Genomic DNA, 24,437 nt, shown 5'->3' with positions numbered 1-24,437 from the left:
ATTAGAGAAAGCCTCAGGCATTTTCAATTATTAGTACTTTCCCTGGCAAGGGTGGAGTTAAGATAGATCTGAGACAAGTAAGGAGTCAAGTGAAGGAGAAAATTCCTCAAAGGGTTTATCTTCCCCAAGAAAAGGGGGGGCAGGGCCTAGCTCAAGTGGCAACCCTCCTTCAACGAATTCAGCCCCCAGTTTCTGGGGAAAAAAATAAAACAGAAATGGTTTATGCTTGCCTTAACTATGGCCCTGGCAGAGACAAGGTCTGCTGAGAATTAAAGGCACCATACATTTTTATGCCAGTGGGGAACTGCATAGGAAGGATAGGAAAGCACAGAGTCTAGAGGCCTCATTGTACAGGTTGACAACCTGCTGAGTCTCATCCTGAGGAAACTCAATACTGATTACATCTTCCTCTTGAGACCTGGGCCTGTCTGGTCTATAAAAATCTGACTGGGGTCAATAATACCTAGGTAGACCCTCCTCAAAAAAAAAATTCCATATAGGCAGGGCAAGAATGAGAAAAATCAGAGCTGAAAAATTCTGTTCAGTTAAACAGAAGCTATGTTAGAGATCTAGAATAAGTTGAGCTGAGCACCAAAGAACAGATAGAGGACAAAGCTAACCAACAAGAAAACCCTAGGTAAAAGAGTGAAAATAACCTCCAGAATAAACTAATCAGGGAAATTAGATGCCTAGACAAAAACAAAAAATTAACAGCCACAATAGGAAAAAGGAAGATATGGCCAAGTCAAAGGAACAAACACAGTTCAAATGAGATACAGGAGTTGAAACAGCTAGTTAAACATGCTCAAACAAACATGCTAAATCAATTCAAAATTCAAAACAATGAGTTGAGGGATGATATGGCAAAAGGGATGAAAGAAATAAAAAAGGCATTGGGCAAACATAAGGAAGAAGTTGAAAGTTTGAAAAAAAACAATTAGCAGAAGTTATGGGAATGAAAGTCACAACAGAACAGTGAAAAACACCATGGAGACTTAAAAGCAGATTTGAAGAGGCAGAAGAAAGGGTTAGTGAACTAGAGGACTGCACTACATAAATTCTACTCACAAAATACTGACGGGGAAAAGAATGGAAAAATATGAGTAAGGTCTCTGGGAATTGAATGACAGCATGAAGTGCATGAATACATGTGTCATGGATGTCCCAGAAGAGAAGACAAGGAAAAAGAGGCAGAATGAATAATGGAGGAAATAATCACTGAAAATTCCCCATCTCTTAGGAAGATATAAAGTTAGATCCAAGAAGCACAGCCTACCCTAAACAGAATAAACCCAAATAGACTTACTCCAAGACACTAATCAGATTGTCAAATGTCAAACACAAAGAAGGAATTCTGAAAACATCAAGAGAAAAGTGATCCATCACATACAAGGCAAGCTCAATAAAACTATGTGTGGATTTCTCAGTAAATACCATGGAGGTGAGAAGGAAGTGATATGATATAATTAAGATAATGAAAGATAAAAACTGCTAGCCAAGAATTCTATAACTGGCAAAACTGTGCTTCAAAAATTAAGGAGACCCCAAGTGCCTCTATGTTGCTCAGATGTGGCCCTCTTTCTCTAGCTAAGCCACCTCAGCAGGTGAACTCATTGCCCTCCCCCCTACCTGGGATCTGACTCTCAGGGGTAGAAATCTCCCTGACAATGCAGGATATGACTCCCAGGGATGAGCCTGAACCTGGCATCATGGGATTGAGAACACCCCAAAGGGGGACGAGACATGAAATGAAGTGAGAGATTTCAACTGGAGTTGAGAGGTCACTCTGTTGGACATTCTTACTGCTATATAGATAATCCTCTTTAGCTTTTAATGTATTGGAATAGCTAGAAGCAAATACCTGAAACTATCTGTTTTAGTTTGCTAAAGCTGCCAGAATACAAAACACCAGAGAAGGATTGGCTTTTATAAAAGGGGGTTTATTTGGTTACAAAGTTATAGTCCAAAGGCCATAAAGTGTCCAAGATAACACATCAGCAATCTAGTACCTTCACTGAGGATGGCCAATAGTATCCAGAAAACCTCTGTTAGCTGGGAAGGCACATGGCTGGCGTCTGCTCCAAAGTTCTGGTTTCAAAATGGCTTTCTCCCAGGACGTTCCTCTCTCAGCTGAAGTTCCTCAGAAATGTCCCTCTTAGTTGCTCTTGGGATATTTGTCCTCTCTCAGCTTCTCCGGAGCAAGAGTCTGCTTTCAACAGCCGTCTTCACACTGCCTCTCATCTGTAGCTCCTGTGATTTCTTCAAAGTGTCCCTCTTGGCTGTAGCAAGCTAGCTCCTTCTGTCTGATCTTATATAGTGCACCAGTAATTTAATTCAGACCCACCCAATGGGCAGGCCAACACCTCCATGGAAATTATCCAATCAGAGTCCTCACCCACAGTTGGGTAGGGCACATCTCCATGTAAACACTCAAAGAATTACAGTCTAATTAACACTGATAGGTCTGCCACACAAGATTACATCAAAGATAATGGCATTTGGGGGGACATAATACATTTAAACTGGCACATTCCACCCCCTGGACCCCAAAATGACATTATCTTTCCATATACAAAATACATTCATCCCACAACAATATCACAGAAACTTAAATCATTTCAGCAACAATAGTTAAGTACAAGATTCCATCAAAATCAATTATAGGCATGGTCAGTCCTAAGGCATGATTCTCCTTTAGCTGTGAATCTGTGAACTTAGAACAAGTTATGTGCTTCCAATATACAAAGGAGAGACATTCATAGGATAAACATTCCCATTTCCATAAGGGGAAACAGTAAGGAAAACCGGGTTAACATGACCAAAACAGTTCCTAAAACCTGCAGGGCAACCTCTGTTAGATTTCAAAGTCTGAGAGTCATTTACAGAACAATGTTGCATCCTTGGGGCTTGAGAGAGTGGAAGTCTAACCCTTCCTAAGGGCCTTTGTGGCAGCCCTTTCCTCTCCAAATGCTGGGGTGGGTGCTCCAACATATCCACACATTGGGGAGACCACCTTCTCAGCCCCACTCTCCTCAAACATCGGGTCAGCACGTGGATTCCTTTCCATCTCCATGGCACACGCTCAACCCCTTCAGAACAGTGTGGTGGCAACCAGGCTCTCCCCAATTCCCTGGAAATGTGCTCTACCCTCTTTGGGACTTGGGATGACAGAACATTTCCTGAGCATTGAGGCAGAAGGTCCACCGTCCACCTCCAGGGCAAACTCACCCTTTCTATGTGTGTGGGCTGCTCCGCTCTTCCAGTTCGAGACCTCTTGACTCCAGACCTCAACCTCCATGGCTCTGTCTTTGAAGAATTTTTTCCTTCAGTTTGTTCCTTGTCTATTTCCTTCTGACTGGCAATGGCTCTCTCTATAAAGATCTTACAAAAATTCTGTTGGCTTTGCATGAAGCACACAGAGGTCAAAGCCATCAGACAATAGCACTTTCCACAAATCCTTTCTTGATAACTCCATTTCCAATCTTGGCTTGTACTGAAATGGTGGTTTGGCTCCTTGTTTGGTTAAATCTTCACATGGGGCTGTACCTTCTGGGATTCCACCCCCTGGAAGCCCATAATTTTTTAAACCATCAGCTTCTGGTTTCTTTAAACACAAGAGTTCAGTTCTAAGTTTATCTCTCTCCACTCGCATTTTACTATAAGCTGCAAGGAGAAGCCAGGGTGCATCCTCCACACGTAGTCTAGAAGTCTCCTCAGCTAAGTTTTCCAGGTTGTCGCTTTCAAATTCTTCCTTCCATCTGACACCAGGACTCAATTTTGCCAAATTCTCTGCCACCTTAAAACAAGGATCACCTTTCTTCCAGTTCACAACAACACATTCATCATTTCTGTTCAAGTCCTCATCAAAACTATCCTTAGAGTCCATATTTCTACAAACAGTCTCTTCAAAGCAGTTTAGGCCATTTCTATCAAGCTCCTCACAATTCTTCCAGAATCTTCCCCTTATCCATTTAAAAAGCCACTCCAACACATTTGGTATTTGCAAACACAGCAGCACCAGCACCCCACTTCTCTGGTAGCAAAATCTGTTCTAGTTTGCTAATGCTGGCAGAATACAAAACACCAGAGATGGATTGGCTTTTATAAAAGGGGGTTTATTTGGTTACAAAGTTATAGTCCAAAGGCCATAAAGTGTCCAAGGTAACACATCAGCAATCTAGTACCTTCACTGGAGTATGGCGAGTGGTGTCCGGAAAACCTCTGTTAGCTGGGAAAGCACATGCCTGGTGTCTGCTCCAAAGTTCTGGTTTCAAAATGGCTTTCTCCCAGGACATTCCTCTCTAGGCTGTAGTTCCTCAAAGATGTCACTCTTAGTTGCACTTGGGATATTTGTCCTCTCTCAGCTTCTCTGGAGCAAGAGTCTGCTTTCAATGGCCATCTTCACACTGCCTCTCATCTGTAGTTCCTGTGCTTTCTTCAAAGTGTCCCTCTTGGCTGTAGCAAGCTAGCTCCTTCTGTCTGATCTTATATAGTGCACTAGTAATTTAATTCAGACCCACCCAATGGGCAGGCCAACACCTCCATGGAAATTATCCAATCAGAGTCCTCACCCACAGTTGGGTAGGGCACATCTCCATGGAAACACTCAAAGAATTACAAGCTAATCATCACTGATAGGTCTGCCCACAGAAGATTACATCAAAAATAATGGCTTTTTGGGGGACATAATACTTTCAAACTGGCACACTATCAAACTCCAACCCAGTAGCCTTGACTCTTGAAGATGAGTGTAAAACAATGTAGCTTACAAGAGGTAACAGTGTGATTGTGAAAAACTTGTGGATCACATTCCCTTTATCCAGGTATGGATGGATGAGTAGAAACATGGGGACAAAAACTATATGAAAAATAGGGTGGGATGGGGGTGATGATTTGGGTGTTCATTTTTACTTTTATTTTTTATTCTTATTCTGATTCTTTCTGGTGTAAGGAAAATGTTCAAAAATAGATTGAGGTGATGAATGCATAACTATATGATGATACTGTAAACAGTTGATTGTAGACCATGGATGTTTGTATGGTATGTGAACATATCTTAATAAAAATGAATTTAAGAAAATGAGGGAGAGTTTAAAATATTTTTAGACAAACAGACATTGAGAGAGTTTTTGAACGAGATACCTGCTCTACAAAAAATTCTAAAGGTAACACTGAAGGCAGATAGGAAAAGAAAGTAGAGAGAGGATTGGAGAAGACTATAGAAATGAAGACTATCTGTAAGGGGGAGAGAGAGAGGGAGAGAGAGAGAGAGGAAAAATAAAAATAAAATAAGATAGGACATATAAAATCCAAAAGACAAAATGGTAGATGGTAGCATAATATTTTAAGTTCACTGAACAAAGCTGAGAGTGAGTAGGGTTGGGAGAGGAAGGTTAGGGGCATGTATGACACAAGAAGGAAAGAGAGACGATAAGCACCATGACTGTATAACTTAGTGAAACCTAGAGAGGACAATGATGGTGATTAAATATACAAATATAAGAAAGTTTTTGCATGAAGGGGAACAAATGAATGTCAACATTGCAAAGTTTTAAAAATTGGATGGTGTATGGAAAGTACAATCAATGCAAATTAGAGTCTACAGTTAACAGTAACATTGTAATATACTTCCATGAAATGTAACAAAAACAATATATAAAAGTTAAATGTCAATAAGAGGGGGATATAAGGGAGGGCAATGGGATTCTTGGTGGTGTTGTTTCTCATTTTTATTTTATTTTATTTTTTTAATTTTTTTATTCAGTTTTATCCTCTACTTCTTTCTTTGCAGAAGAAATGGAAATGTACTCATATAGATTGTGGTGGTGAATGCATAACTATGTGATTATACCAGGAACAATTGATTGTTTAATTAGGGTGGATTGTATGTTGTGTGAATAAAACTGTTTAAAAAATAAACAGAAAGATACAAGTTCTGGGGAAAATGTGGAGAGAGGGATGTGTCTATTCACTTGTTGGTAGGCAAGTAGCATGGTGCAGTGTGGTAGCTCCACAGGAGGCCAAGTATAGGGATGACATATGCTCCTGCAACCCCATTATTAGGTGTTTATTGGAAGAATTGAAAACAGGGACATGAATGAACATTTACACACTGGTATTCATGATTTGTAGTGAATGGGGTTAGCCAAAGGCTGCATCGGCTGAAGAACGGAAGGGTGAACTGGGTGTATGCATACAATGGAATATTGAGTGACTGCAAAAAGGAATGAAGTTGTGAGGTACACAACTAGGTGAATGAACCTTGAGGACAGTATGTTGAGTGAAATAAGCCAGAAATGGAAAGACTAATATTGTTAAACCTTGCTAATATGGACTGAAAATAATGTGCAAACACTGATAATTGAATTCTAGAGCTTATGTTATCAAGGAAAGCTTATTGTAAAGGTTCCTAGATTGTAAGCTCTTACAGCAGTCACGTATTCCTGAGTTGTTACATTTATTTCTAAATTCTGAGATACTGGGCTCCTTGTTTACAACTGGTTGTTCCCTGGAACTTCAGGTATCTGTGTGACATCTGAGACTCAGGGCTAGAGTTCCATATGAAAGTCAGTATTAACCCATATAGCAACTGTTAGAGATTGCCCTTATGAAATGTTTTCCTGCAAAGGAGAAACTAAGCCTACTTATAATTATGTGTGAGATTCACCCCCAGAGAACCTCTTTTGTTGCTCAGATGTTGCCTCCCTCTGTAAGCCAGCTCTGCAGGTAAACTTCTAATTCCCTCCTCCCTATGTGGGACATGACTCCTAGGCATGTAAATCTCACTGGCCACATGGGACATGACTCCTGGGGATGAGCCTGGCCCTGGCATCATGGGATTGAGAAAGCCTTCTTGACCAAAAGTGGGAAGAGAAGTGAAACAAAATAATGTTTCAGTGGCTGAGAGGTTTCAAATAGAGTCAGGAGGTCATTCTGGAGGTTATTCTTATGTATTATATAGGTATCCCTTTGTAGTTTTTAGTGTATTGGCATAGCTAGAAGGAAATACCTGAAATTGTTGAGCTGTAATCCAGTATCCTTGATTCTTGAAAATGATAGTATAACTATACAGCTCTTAAGGTGTGACTGTGTAATTGTGAAAACCTTGTGACTCACACTCCCTTTATTAAGTCTATGGACAGATGAGTAAGAAAACAAAGATGAAAACTAAGTGAATAATAGGGACGGATGGGGAGCATGGGGTGTTTTGTGTGTGTTTTTTTTTATTCTTTTTTATTTTTATTTTTTTGGAGTAATGAAGATGTTCAAAAATTGATTGTGGTGATGAATGCACAACTATATGATGATGTTACTGTGAACCACTGATTGTACACTTTTGATGATTGTCTGGTATGTGAATATATCTCAATAAAATTGCATTAGAAAATGTGGAAGTTAATATAAAAAACACGTAAATAAACTGTGAAATTAAGAAAAGTGGATCAGAAACACTTTAGTAGAGATTTTAACCTGGTGTTCATGGATAGGGTCCTTGAAATCTCTGAAATTTTATATTCATTTTTATGTGTATGCACCCATTAATCTGGGAATTGGCTTTATAAATCTTTGATCATGCTCTCAAAGGAGTCAGTAGGCCCAGAATTGTTAGGGACCACTATTTTAGAAAGAGAAGAAAGATCATTGTACAAGTAACCTTGGATAGTTAGACACATTCATTGAGCATTATATTTAGCTCAAACAATCCTAGAAGCCAAAGTAAAACAAATGCACAAAACAGCTGTATATAGTTCTTGTATAATAAAGAAGTCAACTTCATTTGCAGAGATAAACTTTTTCCTGCTATTATGTATCAAGAGTTATCAATCACATAGCTGGTTCTACAAGAAATATAATCTAATATCCAAGTATCTTTAACAGTGGGATTTAAAAAGATGTGAACACTTTAAATTGATGTTTCTAGTTAGAGAAAAATGAAAGAGAAGCTGAAAACATAGCTTTACATCTTAACTGTGAAGGCACAACTTTGGAGGGGGTAAGATAATGCAGACCAGATGTAATAATACAAGAATATAGTTCAAGCTTCAAGGAATGGAAATTTAGCATATGTTTTAGAAGCCTCTTTTAAATATCAGAGACAACAGGCTGTGACTGTCAATCACCATGTTGTTGAGTTCTTTGGAAATGGCTTAGTGTGAAATTGGGGCAGGGGGTCATTTATTCTAAGAACTAGATATTGAAATGACAACATTGTTTTCCACAATGATGAAGAGACCATCCAAAATCTGTATAGGTGTGGGCAATAGGGTGCCCAAAAACAGGACCAAAATTTTCTCAAAAATGAATGTTTCATATTAAATACTTAGAAAATTACTCGTTGCAGATGTTAGAATTTAAGTTAAGGACTTACTACGCGTCCTGAAAACATTAAAAAAGTCATCATTAAGGGTCTTTCAGATATTTACTTTTCACAAAATATTATTATGGATCCACCAGTATATTTTTGAGGATTTTGTTTATACTATTCATTAAGACCATGGTTAATATTTAACAAATTTAGTCTAGTCTTAGCATGGTTGTAGCAAGGACTGTTTTTTTTTTTTTTCATGTCAGTGATTATGTTATTGAAGCTACATCTAATTTTTAATAATAAACTTTTTTGCATAAATTATTTTGTATCTTTTGATTTTTCTCTTACAGACAATATGTATCCAACTAATATAATAACCATACCAACTCTTATATTGATTTACTTATTAATTGTCTGCCTCATTACTAAAGGACTACAGGGTGCTCACCAGAGTTCTTCAGATACAGTTTTAAAAGGTAGTTGGTGAAGATTAAAATGAGGAGGTGGGGCAAGATGGCAGACTGGTGAGCTGTATGTTTTAGTTACTCCTCCAGGAAAGTAGGTAGAAAGCCAGGAACTGTGTGGACGGGACACCACAGAGCAATCTCACTTTGGGCATACTTCATACAACACTCATGAAAATGTGGAACTGCTGAGATCAGCGAAATCTGTAAGTTTTTGCTGCCAGGGGACCCGCGCCCCTCCCTGCCAGGCTCAGTCCAGTGGGAGGAGGGGCTGTCAGCTCCGGGAAGGAGAAGGGAGAACTGCAGTGGCAGCCCTTATCGGAAACTCATTCTACTGATCCAAACTCCAACCATAGATAGACTGAGACCAGACACCAGAGAATCTGAGAGCAGCCAGCCCAGCAGAGAGGAGACAGGCATAGAAAAAAAACAACACGAAAAACTCCAAAATAAAAGCGGAGGATTTTTGGAGTTCTGGTGAACATAGAAAGGGGAAGGGCAGAGCTCAGGCCCTGAGGCACATATGCAAATCCCGAAGAAAAGCTGATCTCTCTGCCCTGTGGACCTTTCCTTAATGGCCCTGGTTGCTTTGTCTCTTAGCATTTCAATAACCCAATAGATTTCTGAAGAGGGCCTTTTTTTTTTTTTTTATCCTTTTTTCTTTTTCTAAAACAAGTACTCTAAGAAGCCCAATACAGAAAGCTTCAAAGACTTGCAATTTGGGCAGGTCAAGTCAAGAGCAGAACTAAGAGAGCTCTGAGACAAAAGGCAATAATCCAGTGGCTGAGAAAATTCACTAAACACCACAACTTCCCAAGAAAAGGGGGGTGTCTGCTCACAGCCATCATCCTGGTGGACAGGAAACACTCCTGCCCATCGCCAGCCCCATAGCCCAGAGCTGCCCCCAGACAACCCAGGGTGATGGAAGTGCTTCAAATAACAGGCACACACCACAAAACTGGGCATGGACATTAGCCTTCCCTGCAACCTCAGCTGATTGTCCCAGAGTTGGGAAGGTAGAGCAGTGTGAATTAACAAAGCCCCATTCAGCCATCATTTCAGCAGACTGGGAGCCTCCCTACACAGCCCAGCAGCCCAGAACTGCCCTGGGGGGACGGCACTCACCTGTGACATAGCACAGTCATCGCTCAACAGAGGACCTGGGGTGCACGGCCTGGAAGAGGGGCCCACTTGCAAGTCTCAGGGGCCATACGCCAATACCAAGGACTTGTGGGTCAGTGGCAGAGACAAACTGTGGCAGGACTGAACTGAAGGATTAGACTATTGCAGCAGCTTTAAAACTCTAGGATCACCAGGGAGATTTGATTGTTAGGGCCACCCCCCCTCCCTGACTGCCCAGAAACACGCTCCATATACAGGGCAGGCAACACCAACTACACACGCAAGCTTGGTACACCAATTGGACCCGACAAGACTCACTCCCCCACTCACCAAAAAGGCTAAGCAGGGGAGAACTGGCTTGTGGAGAATAGGTGGCTCGTGGATGCCACCTGGTGGTTAGTTAGAGAAAGTGTACTCCACGAAGCTGTAGATCTGATAAATTAGAGATAAGGACTTCAATTGGTCTACAAATCCTAAAAGAACCCTATCAAGTTCAGCAAATGCCACGAGGCCAAAAACAACAGAAAATTATAAAGCATATGAAAAAACCAGACGATATGGATAACCTAAACCCAAGCACCCAAATCAAAAGACCAGAAGAGACACAGCACATAGAGCAGCTACTCAAAGAACTAAAGATGAACAATGAGACCATAGTACGGAAGACAAAGGAAATCAAGAAGACCCTAGAAGAGCATAAAGAAGACATTGCAAGACTAAATAAAAAATGGATGATCTTATGGAAATTAAAGAAACTGTTGACCAAATTAAAAAGATTCTGGACACTCATAGTACAAGACTAGAGGAAGTTGAACAAAGAATCAGTGACCTGGAAGATGACAGAATGGAAAATGAAAGCATAAAAGAAAGAATGGGGAAAAAAATTGAAAAAATCGAAATGGACCCCAGGGATATGATAGATAATATGAAACGTCCGAATATAAGACTCATTGGTGTCCCAGAAGGGGAAGAAAAGGGTAAAGGTCTAGGAAGAATATTCAAAGAAATTGTTGGGGAAAACTTCCCAAATCTTCTAAACAACATAAATACACAAATCATAAATGCTCAGCGAACTCCAAATAGAATAAATCCAAATAAACCCACTCCGAGACATATACTGATCACACTATCAAACACAGAAGAGAAGGAGCAAGTTCTGAAAGCAGCAAGAGAAAAGCAATTCACCACATACAAAGGAAACAGCAAAAGACTAAGTAGTGACTACTCAGCAGCCACCATGGAGGCGAGAAGGCAGTGGCACGATATATTTAAAATTCTGAGTGAGAAAAATTTCCAGCCAAGAATACTTTATCCAGCAAAGCTCTCCTTCAAATTTGAGGGAGAGCTTAAATTCTTCACAGACAAACAAATGCTGAGAGAATTTGCTAACAAGAGACCTGCCTTACTGGAGATACTCAAGGGAGCCCTACAGACAGAGAAACAAAGAAAGGACAGAGAGACCTGGAGAAAGGTTCAGTACTAAAGAGATTCGGTATGGGTACAATAAAGGATATTAATAGAGAGAGGGGAAAAATATGACAAACATAAACCAAAGGATAAGATGGCTGATTCAAGAAATGCCTTCACGGTTATAACGTTGAATGTAAATGGATTAAACTCCCAAATTAAAAGATATAGATTTGCAGAATGGATCAAAAAAAATGAACCATCAATATGTTGCATACAAGAGACTCATCTTAGACACAGGGACACAAAGAAACTGAAAGTGAAAGGATGGAAAAAAATATTTCATGCAAGCTACAGCCAAAAGAAAGCAGGTGTAGCAGTATTAATCTCAGATAAAATAGACTTTAAATGCAGGGATGTTTTGAGAGACAAAGAAGGCCACTACATACTAATAAAAGGGGCACTTCAGCAAGAAAAAATAACAATCGTAAATGTCTATGCACCCAATCAAGGTGCCACAAAATACATGAGAGAAACACTGGCAAAACTAAAGGAAGCAATTGATGTTTCCACAATAATTGTGGGAGACTTCAACACATCACTCTCTCCTATAGATAGATCAACCAGACAGAAGACCAATAAGGAAATTGAAAACCTAAACAATCTGATAAATGAATTAGATTTAACAGACATATACAGGACATTACATCCGAAATCACCAGGATACACATACTTTTCTAGTGCTCATGGAACTTTCTCCAGAATAGATCATACGCTGGGACATAAAACAAGCCTCAAAAATTTAAAAAGATTGAAATTATTCAAAGTACATTCTCTGACCACAATGGAATACAATTAGAAGTCAATAACCATCAGAGACTTAGAAAATTCACAAACACCTGGAGGTGAAACAACACACTCCTAAACAATCAGTGGGTTAAAGAAGAAATAGCAAGAGAAATTGCTAAATATATAGAGACGAATGAAAATGAGAACACAACATACCAAAACCTATGGGATGCAGCAAAAGCAGTGCTAAGGGGGAAATTTATAGCACTAAATGCATATATTAAAAAGGAAGAAAGAGCCAAAATCAAAGAACTAATGGATCAACTGAAGAAGCTAGAAAATGAACAGCAAACCAATCCTAAACCAAGTACAAGAAAAGAAATAACAAGGATTAAAGCAGAAATAAATGACATAGAGAACAAAAAAACAATAGAGAGGATAAATATCACCAAAAGTTGGTTCTTTGAGAAGATCAACAAGATTGACAAGCCTGTAGCTAGACTGACAAAATCAAAAAGAGAGAAGACCCATATAAACAAAATAATGAATGAAAAAGGTGACATAACTGCATCCTGAAGAAATTAAAAAAACTATAAGAGGATATTATGAACAACTGTATGGCAACAAACTGGACAATGTAGAAGAAATGGACAATTTCCTGGAAACATATGAACAACCTAGACTGACCAGAGAAGAAATAGAAGACCTCAACCAACCCATCACAAGCAAAGAGATCCAATCAGTCATCAAAAATCTTCCCACAAATAAATGCCCAGGGCCAGATGGCTTCACAGGGGAATTCTACCAAACTTTCCAGAAAGAACTGACACCAATCTTACTCAAACTCTTTCAAAACATTGAAGAAAATGGAACACTACCTAACTCATTTTATGAAGCTAACATCAATCTAATACCAAAACCAGGCAAAGATGCTACAAAAAAGGAAAACTACCGGCCAATCTCCCTAATGAATATAGATGCAAAAATCCTCAACAAAATACTTGCAATTCGAATCCAAAGACACATTAAAAAAATCATACACCATGACCAAGTGGGGTTCATTCCAGGCATGCAAGGATGGTTCAATATAAGAAAATCAATGTATTACAACACATTAAGAAGTCAAAAGGGAAAAATCAATTGATCATCTCAATAGATGCTGAAAAAGCATTTGACAAAATCCAACATCTGTTTTTGATAAAAACACTTCAAAAGGTAGGAATTGAAGGAAACTTCCTCAACATGATAAAGAGCATATATGAAAAACCCACAGCCAGCATAGTACTCAATGGTGAGAGACTGAAAGCCTTCCCTCTAAGATCAGGAACAAGACAAGGATGCCCGCTGTCACCACTGTTATTCAACATTGTGCTGGAAGTGCTAGCCAGGGCAATCCGGCAAGACAAAGAAATAAAAGGCATCCAAATTGGAAAAGAAGAAGTAAAACTGTCATTGTTTGCAGATGATATGATCTTATATCTAGAAAACCCTGAGAAATCGACGATACAGCTACTAGAGCTAATAAACAAATTTAGCAAAGTAGCGGGATACAAGATTAATGCACATAAGTCAGTAATGTTTCTACATGCTAGAAATGAACAAACTGAAGAGACACTCAAGAAAAAGATACCATTTTCAATAGCAACTAAAAAAATCAAGTACCTAGGAATCAACTTAACCAAAGATGTAAAAGACGTATACAAAGAAAACTACATAACTCTACTAAAAGAAATAGAAGGGGACCTTAAAAGATGGAAAAATATTCCATGTTCATGGATACGAAGACTAAATATCATTAAGATGTCAATTCTACCCAAACTCATCTACAGATTCAATGCAATCCCAATCAAAATTCCAACAACCTATTTTGCAGACTTGGAAAAGCTAGTTATCAAATTTATTTGGAAAGGGAAGATGCCTCGAATTGCTAAAGACACTCTAAAAAAGAAAAACGAAGTGGGAGGACTTACACTCCCTGACTTTGAAGCTTATTATAAAGCCACAGTTGCCAAAACAGCATGGTACTGGCACAAAGATAGACATATAGATCAATGGAATCGAATTGAGAATTCAGAGATAGACCCTCAGATCTATGGCCGACTGATCTTTGATAAGGCCCCCAAAGTCACTGAACTGAATCATAATGGTCTTTTCAACAAATGGGGCTGGGAGAGTTGGATATCCATATCCAAAAGAATGAAAGAGGACCCCTACCTCACCCCCTACACAAAAATTAACTCAAAATGGACCAAAGATCTCAATATAAAAGAAAGTACCATAAAACTCCTAGAAGATAATGTAGGAAAACATCTTCAAGACCTTGTATTAGGCGGCCACTTCCTAGACTTTACACCCAAAGCACAAGCAATAAAAGAGAAAATAGATAAATGGGAACTCCTCAAGTTTAAAAGTTTCTGCACCTCAAAGGAATTTCTCAAAAAGGTAAAGAGGCAGCCAACAACTCAATGGGAAAAAATTTTTGGAAACCATGTATCTGACAAAAGACTGATATCTTGCATATACAAAGAAATCCTACAACTCAATAGTACAGACGGCCCAATTATAAAATGGGCAAAAGATATGAAAAGACAGTTCTCTGAAGAGGAAATACAAATGGCCAAGAAACACATGAAAAAATGTTCAACTTCACTAGCTATTAGAGAGATGCAAATTAAGACCACAATGAGATACCATCTAACACCGGTTAGAATGGCTGCCATTAAACAAACAGGAAACTACAAATGCTGGAGGGGATGTGGAGAAATTGGAACTCTTATTCATTGTTGGTGGGACTTTATAATGGTTCAGCCACTCTGGAAGTCAGTCTGGCAGTTTCTTAGAAAACTAGATATAGAGTTACCATTCGATCCAGCGATTGCACTTCTCGGTATATACCCAGAAGATCGGAAAGCAGTGACACGAACAGATATCTGCACGCCAATATTCATAGCAGCATTATTCACAATTGCCAAGAGATGGAAACAACCCAAATGTCCTTCAACAGATGAGTGGATAAATAAAATGTGGTATATACACACGATGGAATGCTACGCGGCAGTAAGAAGGAACGATCTCATGAAATATATGACAACATGGATGAACCTTGAAGACATAATGCTGAGCGAAATAAGCCAGGCACAAAAAGAGAAATATTATATGCTACCACTAATGTGAACTTTGAAAAATGTAAAACAAATGGTTTATAATGTAGAATGTAGGGGAACTAGCAATAGAGAACAATTAAGGAAGGGGGAACAATAATCCAAGAAGAACAGATAAGCTATTTAACGTTCTGCGGATGCCCAGGAATGACTATGGTCTGTTAATTTCTGATGGATATAGTAGGAACAAGTTCACAGAAATGTTGCTATATTATGTAACTTTCTTGGGGTAAAGTAGGAACATGTTGGAAGTTAAGCAGTTATCTTAGGTTAGTTGTCTTTTTCTTACTCCCTTGTTATGGTCTCTTTGAAATGTTCTTTTATTGTATGTTTGTTTTCTTTTTAACTTTTTTTTTCATACAGTTGATTTAAAAAAGAAGGGAAAGTTAAAAAAAAAAAAAAAAGAAAAACAAGAAAAAAAAAAGATGTAGTGCCCCCTTGAGGAGCCTGTGGAGTATGCAGGGGTATTCGCCTACCCCACCTCGATGGTTGCTAACATGACCACAGACATAGGGGACTGGTGGTTTGATGGGTTGAGCCCTCTACCATAAGTTTTACCCTTGGGAAGACGGTTGCTGCAAAGGAGAGGCTTGGCCTCCGTATGGTTGTGCCTAAGAGGTTCCTCCCGAATGCCTCTTTGTTGCTCAGATGTGGCCCTCTCTCTCTGGGTAAGCCAACTTGAAAGGTGAAATCACTGCCCTCCCCCCTACGTGGGATCAGACACCCAGGGGAGTGAATCTCCCTGGCAACGTGGAATATGACTCCCGGGGAGGAATGTAGACCTGGCATCATGGGACGGAGAACATCTTCTTGACCAAAAGGGGGATGTGAAAGGAAATGAAATAAGCTTCAGTGGCAGAGAGATTCCAAAAGAAGCCGAGAGGTCACTCTGGTGGGCACTCTTACGCACACTTTAGACAACCTTTTTTAGGTTCCAAAGAATTGGGGTAGCTGGTGGTGGATACCTGAAAGTATCAAACTACAACCCAGAACCCATGAATCTCGAAGACAGTTGTATAAAAATGTAGCTTATGAGGGGTGACAATGGGATTGGGAAAGCCATAAGGACCACACTCCACTTTGTCTAGTTTATGGATGGATGAGTAGAAAAATAGGGGAAGGAAACAAACAGACAAAGGTACCCAGTGTTCTTTTTTACTTCAATTGTTCTTTTTCACTTTAATTATTATTCTTGTTATTTTTGTGTGTGTGCTAATGAAGGTGTCAAGGATTGATTTAGGTGAAGAATGTACAACTATGTAATGGTACTGTAAACAATCGAAAGTACGATTTGTTTTGTATGACTGCGTGGTATGTGAATATATCTCAATAAAATGAAGATAAAAAAAAAAATGACAGGCACCAGTGAATTGGGTATATACCAGCAAGTTGCTTATGGCAGTAAATTCTATGGGCTTGAATTGATAATTACCTGTTTGTATCTAGCTGTACTGCCAAGTCTTAATTTTACTGCAGTATTGCAAGAGCTCAGGTACATATACACATGATCTATTTGGCCAAAAAAGTCACATGCAGCAAAGACTTGTCCATGGGTTTTGAAAAAAATTGAACCAATCCCACTGTCCCTTCTCCACACAGAATAAAGGTAGAATTCTTATGACAGAGACCCAATTTTCTAAGTTAATGAAATAAGCACCATATTTTTCTCACAGGGCAGCAATTTAGTTGATGATCCAAAAAAATACAGACTTAATAGTACAATTATAATAATATTCTTTTATCAGTTGTAACAAATGTACCACATAAATGCAAGGTGCTAATAATAGGGGGTATTTGTGGGAACTCTGTATTTTCCACTTGATTTTTCTGTAAATAAATAAATAAATGTAGACTTTAAAAAAAAAAAAAAAAGGTAGTTGGTGAAACTCTAATGTGTTATCTCTCCCTCTCAAGTGAGGCCATGAATAGAATATGAAGCCTTTTATCATTAAAAAATATTGTTCTCCACATTTGGCTTCTTTATCTTGAAAACCTGTTATAATTTATTTGTTAAAATATTACATGAAAATTGACTTTAGATGTATAAATGCATTCAATTCAAATAAAAGCTTAAATGAACACACATATGGATAGATATTAATTGAGTTTTTGCTTGCATGGTCATAGTAAGCACATAATCTTTTGTAATCCAGATCAAGGTTGTGTCTTGCTATGAATGTCAAAGATAGAATTATGTGGAAAAACATCATTAAAAATCATTACATTGAAAATGCAGATATTAACTGTAACTTTCCACTATGTGATTATTTATTAAATAGTTTACTTCCTTTTATGTCAATTAAAAATCCCCAATAGATTCATATATTCATAGTTCATTTAAATGATCTAGAATAAATTGAAGAAAATTACATTTCCAATGTATATACTGCTTATAAATTATATATCAACACACAGGGAACAAGTTGGAAATACATTTCTCCCATACCATGCAAACCTAAATATTACATGAGAAAGTCTAAATGTTTTACAGAGCACGTCACAAAAAATCAGAATACATTACAAAGGTTTACTTCTTAAATATTCATAAAGTTGAAACATAAAACACCTTTTCCATCTGCATCTGAAATACTACAGCCTGATGACTCCTAATAAGTGTTGATGGTGTTTGGAAAACAGTATTTTCATCTCTCAGCTGGCAGCCATGAAAATGTGCAGAAATTCTAACTACTACCCTGTGTTCTTAACGGTTTCTTCACCTACTGGTTACCATGGCATCAAAACCTTGATGTGCATATGTGCTTAATCTCAAAGATCACTGCAGTGGGATGAATGGCTCCTGCATGGACCCTGGCAGGATAGAGGTTAAAATCCCATCCCAAGCAGCCATATGCTCCTGCTGATCCACTAACAAGAGTGAGTGGCTCAGCAGGGACTCCACAGTGGAGTGCTGATGACCTAATTGGCAACAGATGCTGGATTCCCTGGAAGCAAGGGATAGAAGCAAGTAAAAGTGAAAGAAAAGAAGACTTGAAAGTACAACTCATTCTAATCACATATCCTTGTTGGAGAAAACCCAAGCAATTGCTACTGAGGTACCAGTTGACAGTAAAAAGGTGTTATCCTATCCTCATATCTTTTGATCTTTTAAACAATTCATTAAATTTTTGCAAAATGGTATATATTGACTAGATAACTTCCAAGATTCTGTTCAATTTGACATTCCAATGGTTTGCTACTAATTTCATTAATGTTTCTTGAAATTGGCTACAATCATGAAATTTGGATCCTGAATAATGTTTGGGAGAAAGAATGGTATAATGGAAAGAGTCTGCACTTTAGAGACAGAAAGACAAGTACTTCACTCCGATTCTGTCAATTTTTATGTATCTTGAGCAAGTCTCATTTTCTTCATTTGCAAAATTGCAATATATTACCTAAGTTGCAAGATAGTGGTGAGATAATGTAAAGCTCACCATATTCAATCTAGCAATATTTTCATTAGCCTATTTGGAAATGTAAAGAAAAATTAAATGCAAATCAGAAAATATACTTGGATTTTGTACAAAGACAATTCTTTACTGTGAGGACTAGAAATATTGTAATTTACCTAATTATACCTCAACCGTTAGGATCTTCGATGATTAGCCAAGTTTTCATACGTATGCTCTAATTTTGTTCTTTTAATTCACATTTAAACCCACATTTTACAAGTGTTAAGTCTTATGAGTGTCAGAAGTTTTCACATTTATCATACCTGAGAATTGCAACCTTTATTTCAATTGTTTTAACTTTGAGACATACCTTTAATCACAAGCATCAGTACTTTCCTTCATTGTTCTTTTACATTCATTTAAAAAAATGTAACAAAATGCAAAGATGGAAGCTCCTGAAATTTTCATTTATCCGTTGACATAAAATTCTGAATTTGGTTTGTGGGAAACATTGAGGTTCAAGGTAAAACTTAAGTTTGGATGGCATGAAAACCAAACTTAAAATTATCTAGTAACTATTAATATGATTTGTTCCTCACACTTTGTGATTCATTCCATTGATGTATTTATTTTAATTTTCAGTTTATTCTTCTACAATTTTCAAGTATTTTTGAAACATTTTATATTTCTTTACTTACTAGGCTATGATATTAGCTAACGGAAACTCTGAGAGGTTTTACTATGGATTTACCTGTTTCCCATTTTTTAAAGGGTATATGAAAATCCTTAAAGCTGTTTCTCTTAGGCTATTTTAATATGCAGTTTATTAGATTAGTTTTGAAATTTTTATCTGTTTTTTAAGTTATATATTTTCAATTTAGTAACAAACAAACAAAACAAAAGCAGAGATAATAGAGAAAGCAAAGATAAACATCCCTAAACAATCCCTATTAACATTTTGGTGTAGAAATAACCACATTTTTTTTTTTTTACCATGAAGCAATTTATTAGGAAAATACATAATTAAGCAATATTGTAACATATATGAATTAGGTGACATAATACATCATTTGGTACCATATTCTTTCTTATTCACATTTGCAAAGATGTGTTTATTAAAACACATATAGATTCATATACATATAGTATATATATGTAAACATATATACACACATGCACATAAATTTTTTTCATAAATGGGGACATTAGTGTAGATATTACACTGAAACTTGTTTTTTTTTTTTTTTCACCAAAGAAAATATCTTGGAAATCTTTGCCAGTACATTAGATGTAAAATATGTAAATAGTATCAAAGGGCAAAAAAATGGAACGTTAAGGTCCTCCAACTTCTCTCTTGACCTCCCGTTTCCACTCTCCAGAAGTAATTACTATTAAATTCTTATGTATCCTTTTGGAAGTTTTCTTTGATATTGAGAAATATATTTAGCTTTTTTGTTTTTAGGGAAATGGGATGATATTACACAAAGCATTCCAGACTTTGCTTTTATGTCTAACTCTGCATCTTAAAACATTTTTCTCTGGTACTACATGTACTTCTACCTCATTCTAATAGGTGCTAAGTGTTTCATTGTATAAATGTACCATAATTTATTCAGCTGTTTCTTTACTAAAGAATGTAAATTAAAGTTATTACCATTTTTTTAAATAATGCTACAATATACATCCTAGCAGAACTACTGGCTGAATGGTATATGCATGTTTTTTTTTAAAATTCAGTTTTATTGAGCTATATTCACATACCATGCAATCATTGATGGCGCACAATCAACTGTTCACAGTAGCATCATATAGTTGTGCTTTCATCATCACAATCAATTTTTGAATATTTTGCTTTCTCCGAAAAGAGTGAAAAGAATAAAAATAAAAGTAAAAAAGACCACCCAAAGCATTCTATCCCCCCCACCATCCCACTCTATTTTTCATTTAGTTTTTGTCCCCATTTTTCTACTCATTTGTCCATACACTGAGTAAAGGGAGTCTGAGTCACAAGGTTTAAAACTATGGAACACCTCATGAATTTGTGTGCCATCCTTGTGCATGGGCCATGCTAGTCTTCTCTGTATCATTCCAATTGTAGTATATATGCTGCTGAAGCAAGCACACCATATTCTTTTTTAACCTTTCAAAGAAGATATTGGTAGAAAGAGGTCATTGACCTAAGATTAGGAATTCATCTTTTACCTCTTATCAATTCTATTCAGTAATTTGTCTATTTTTTAGGGAAAAAAATATCCAGCAAAACATGAGAATTGCTATAACTTTATAATGTCTCAAAAACCTCAGAGTTAACAAATCCTTTCAAGTAATCAACTTTTTAAAGCCTTAAAGGTAACATCAAATATCTTCTGTAGCTATGTCAATAAGCAAATAAAATTAGCTTTATACAGGCTAGAGTAAATAGTTATGATTACAAGAAATAGACAACAGAATATTTCATGAACAACAAATGTGTCCTGTAATTTAACATTTAGATGAATTTAATGTTAAATGAATCAGAATCACAGATGGGTCCTTTCTTCCCTTAAATATATGTTTTGGTTGAAATGTTGAGGGTGGAAATATTTGGCAAGAAGTTGGTTGCTATCTTATCAATCCAAAGGCATGAAATCAATTTTGAGATGTTTGATAAAGACATGATGTTATCATCTCTAATAAGGTAGAACTTCAAAAAGTGGAGCTGTTAAGGTTGAAAAGGCAGCTGGTATGCATCTCTTATGAATCTTTACTGTGAATTCATTTTAATGGATGATTATGAAATGACTGGGATGAAAGCAGCAATCTAACTGGGATGAAAGCAGCAATCTGGCTTGCTGAGAAGCTCCCTTCTCCTGTAATCATCCTATGGAATGTAAACCATAGAGGCGGGTTAATGTCACATTAACGTGCCACCTAAGTGCTCATGAGTGATGGCATTTGTTGACTTCTAATGCTGACTGCATCTCCATATTTGGATTTCTAAAGGGTATTGCAACCTTGGCACTCAGTTGCCTCTGCAATGTCCCCTCCTCTTCTATTATCAATAAAATTAATATTTTGTAGGAGTAAATAGAGTCAAATTCAGTAAAATGACAACAACTGGGGATAAGATTTTAGGTAATATTTAGAATTGAACTAAATATATGTCAGGATCTAAAATATGGTTATTTTTAATTATGTAAAGCAGACTGAACCATTATTTTAGCTTCTATACTGACTCTTTTTAAGTAGAATTATCTAGTTACCAAAGAGAAAAAATTGTATATATATGTATTTTTAAACCTTAGCATATCCAAATATTTCAAATACTTTAATATCTCTCCATTTAAGTTTCTTTTTGATGGCAGAATTTTAAAAGCAAAATGAGCTAAAAGCCATGAGTTTTCATGCTTATCTATTTAAACTGATATCACTCTTAAAAATATGCTACAAGATCTGCAAATGGGGAAGCTTATGCTGTCTAATCACATGGAGACATTTAATTTGTAAAAATGAAGTAGTGTAGGACATGTACAAAACACCACCACTGATTCTTGATTACTCTCTTCAATGGAGAAAAAATAATATAAAATACAAAACATTGAAATATTTCCATGATCTCTTTAAAATATCATGGTCACAGGAGTCGGGCAAGATGGCAGCATAGAGAGGAGTGGAAGCTAAGTAGTCCCTCTGGAACAACTACAGAAAACCAGAAACAACTAGTGAATAATCCAGAATAACTGCGGGGGGACAAACGAGACCATCCACTCATCATACACCAACCTGAATTGGGAGGAATGCCCGAGAACACAGCATAAAATCTGTAAGTAAAACCTGCGGAACCAGGTCGGGAGACCACCTCCCCCATAGCCCGAGCTGCGGAGCCGCGTGGTGCCAGAGAGAAGCTCTCTCCCAGCAAGTGAATACAGCTCAGCTGAGCTCCAACTGGGGTTTTAAGTACCGAGTGTGAACTGCTCACTACAGGTATGCAGCCCCAAAAAACAGACAGAGGCTTTGGGTGACAACTGACCTGGGAGAGCCGGAAGGTTGCCTTGGACTGGGTCTGAAGGGGACTACCTGTTTCTTTTTTGGCTCAGTGGCGAAAGCCCCAGTCATTTTCAGTTTCCAGGGCTGTGACTCTGGGAAGGGTGGAGACACCACAAGCAGAGAGCGAGACCATTGAAATGCTAATGACCTCCACCTGAGGGGTCTCTCTTCTCTAGAAGGAAAGGGGTGGGACCCTTTCCATTCAGAACCAGACCCCAGAGCCTGGGGGAACACAGCCATACCTCCTCACACCAGTCAAGAATTATAGGCTAACAGGCGTCACTTGCTGGGCAGAAAAGCACAGTGACCCGAGGCATCAAAGGGTGGAGCAATTTTCTAAGACATACCCACAGGGAAACCAGATACTGAATATTTCTTCCCTCTGGGACCTGAACCTGTTCTGGTCTGGGAAAACCTGATTTGGATAACCAAGGAAACCATACCTAGACAACAGAAAATTACAACCTACACTAAGAAAAACAAAGTTATGGCCCAGTCAAAGGAACAAACATACACTTCAACTGAGATACAGGAATTTAAACAACTAATGCTAAATCAATTCAAAAAGTTTAGAGAAGATATTGCAAAAGAGATAGAGGCTGTAAAGGAAGCACTGGACATGTATATGGCAGAAATCAAAAGTTCAAAAAACCTACTAGTAGAATCTATGGAAATGAAAGGCACAACACAAGAGATGAAAGACACAATGGAAACATACAACAGCAGATCTCAAGAGGCAGAAGAAAACACCCAGGAACTGGAGAACAAAACACCTGAAAGCCTACATGCAAAGGAGCAGATGGAGAAAAGAATGAAAAAATATGAGCAACGTCTCCGGGAACTCAAGGATGAAGCAAAGTACAATAATGTATGTATCATTGGTGTCCCAGAAGGAGAAGAGAAGGGAAAGGGGGCAGAAGCAATAATAGAGGAAATAATCAATGAAAATTTTCCATCTCTTATGAAAGACATAAAATTACAGATCCAAGAAGCACAGCATACTCCAAACAGAAGAGGTATGAATAGGCCTATGCCAAGACACTTAATAATCAGATTATCAAATGTCAAAGAGAAAGAGAGAATCCTGAAAGCAGCAAGAGAAAAGCGATCCATTACATACAAAGGAAGCTTCATAAGAATATGTGCGGATCTCTCAGCAGAAACCATGGAGGCAAGAAGGAAGTGGTGTGATATATTTAAGATACTGAAAGAGAAAAACCACCAACTAAGAATCCTGTATCCAGCAAAGCTGTCCTTCAAATATGAGGGAGAGCTCAAAATATTTTCTGACAAACAGACAATGAGAGACTTTGTGAACAAGACACCTGCCCTACAGGAAATACTAAAGGGAGCACTACAGGATGATAGAAGACAGGAGTGTGTAGTTTGGAACACAATTTGGGGAGATGGTAGCACAACAATGTAAGTACACTGAACAAAGGTAACTATGCATACGGTTGAGAGAGAAAGATGGGGAGCATGTGAGACACCACAAGAAAGTAGGAAAGATAACGACTGGGACTGTGTAACTTGGTGAAATCTAGAGTATTCAACAATTGTGATAAAATGTACAAATATGTTCTTTTACGAGGGAGAACAAGCAAATGTCAACCTTGCAAGGTGTTAAAAATGGGGAGGCATTGGGGGAGGGATGCAATCAGCATAAACTAGAGACTGTAACTAATAGAATCATTGTATTATGTTTCCTTTAATGTAACAAAGGTGATATACCAAGGTGAATGCAGATAAGAGGGGGGGATAGGGGAGG

The 24,437-nt window shown here is 37.8% G+C and overlaps 1 non-coding gene across 1 annotated transcript; it reads right to left on the bottom strand.

Annotated features, from left to right (window-relative positions):
* Window positions 1–20,658: 20,658 nt before the first annotated feature.
* Window positions 20,659–20,765, bottom strand: LOC119510938. Its single transcript, XR_005212076.1, has one exon. It is a non-coding gene; the product is annotated as a U6 spliceosomal RNA (small nuclear RNA).
* Between the last annotated feature and the right edge of the window lie 3,672 nt (window positions 20,766–24,437).

The sequence above is a fragment of the Choloepus didactylus genome, chromosome 1, assembly GCF_015220235.1.
Source record: "Choloepus didactylus isolate mChoDid1 chromosome 1, mChoDid1.pri, whole genome shotgun sequence".
NCBI classification, from domain to species: domain Eukaryota; kingdom Metazoa; phylum Chordata; class Mammalia; order Pilosa; family Megalonychidae; genus Choloepus; species Choloepus didactylus.
This window is presented reverse-complemented; position numbering and strand designations above follow the sequence as displayed.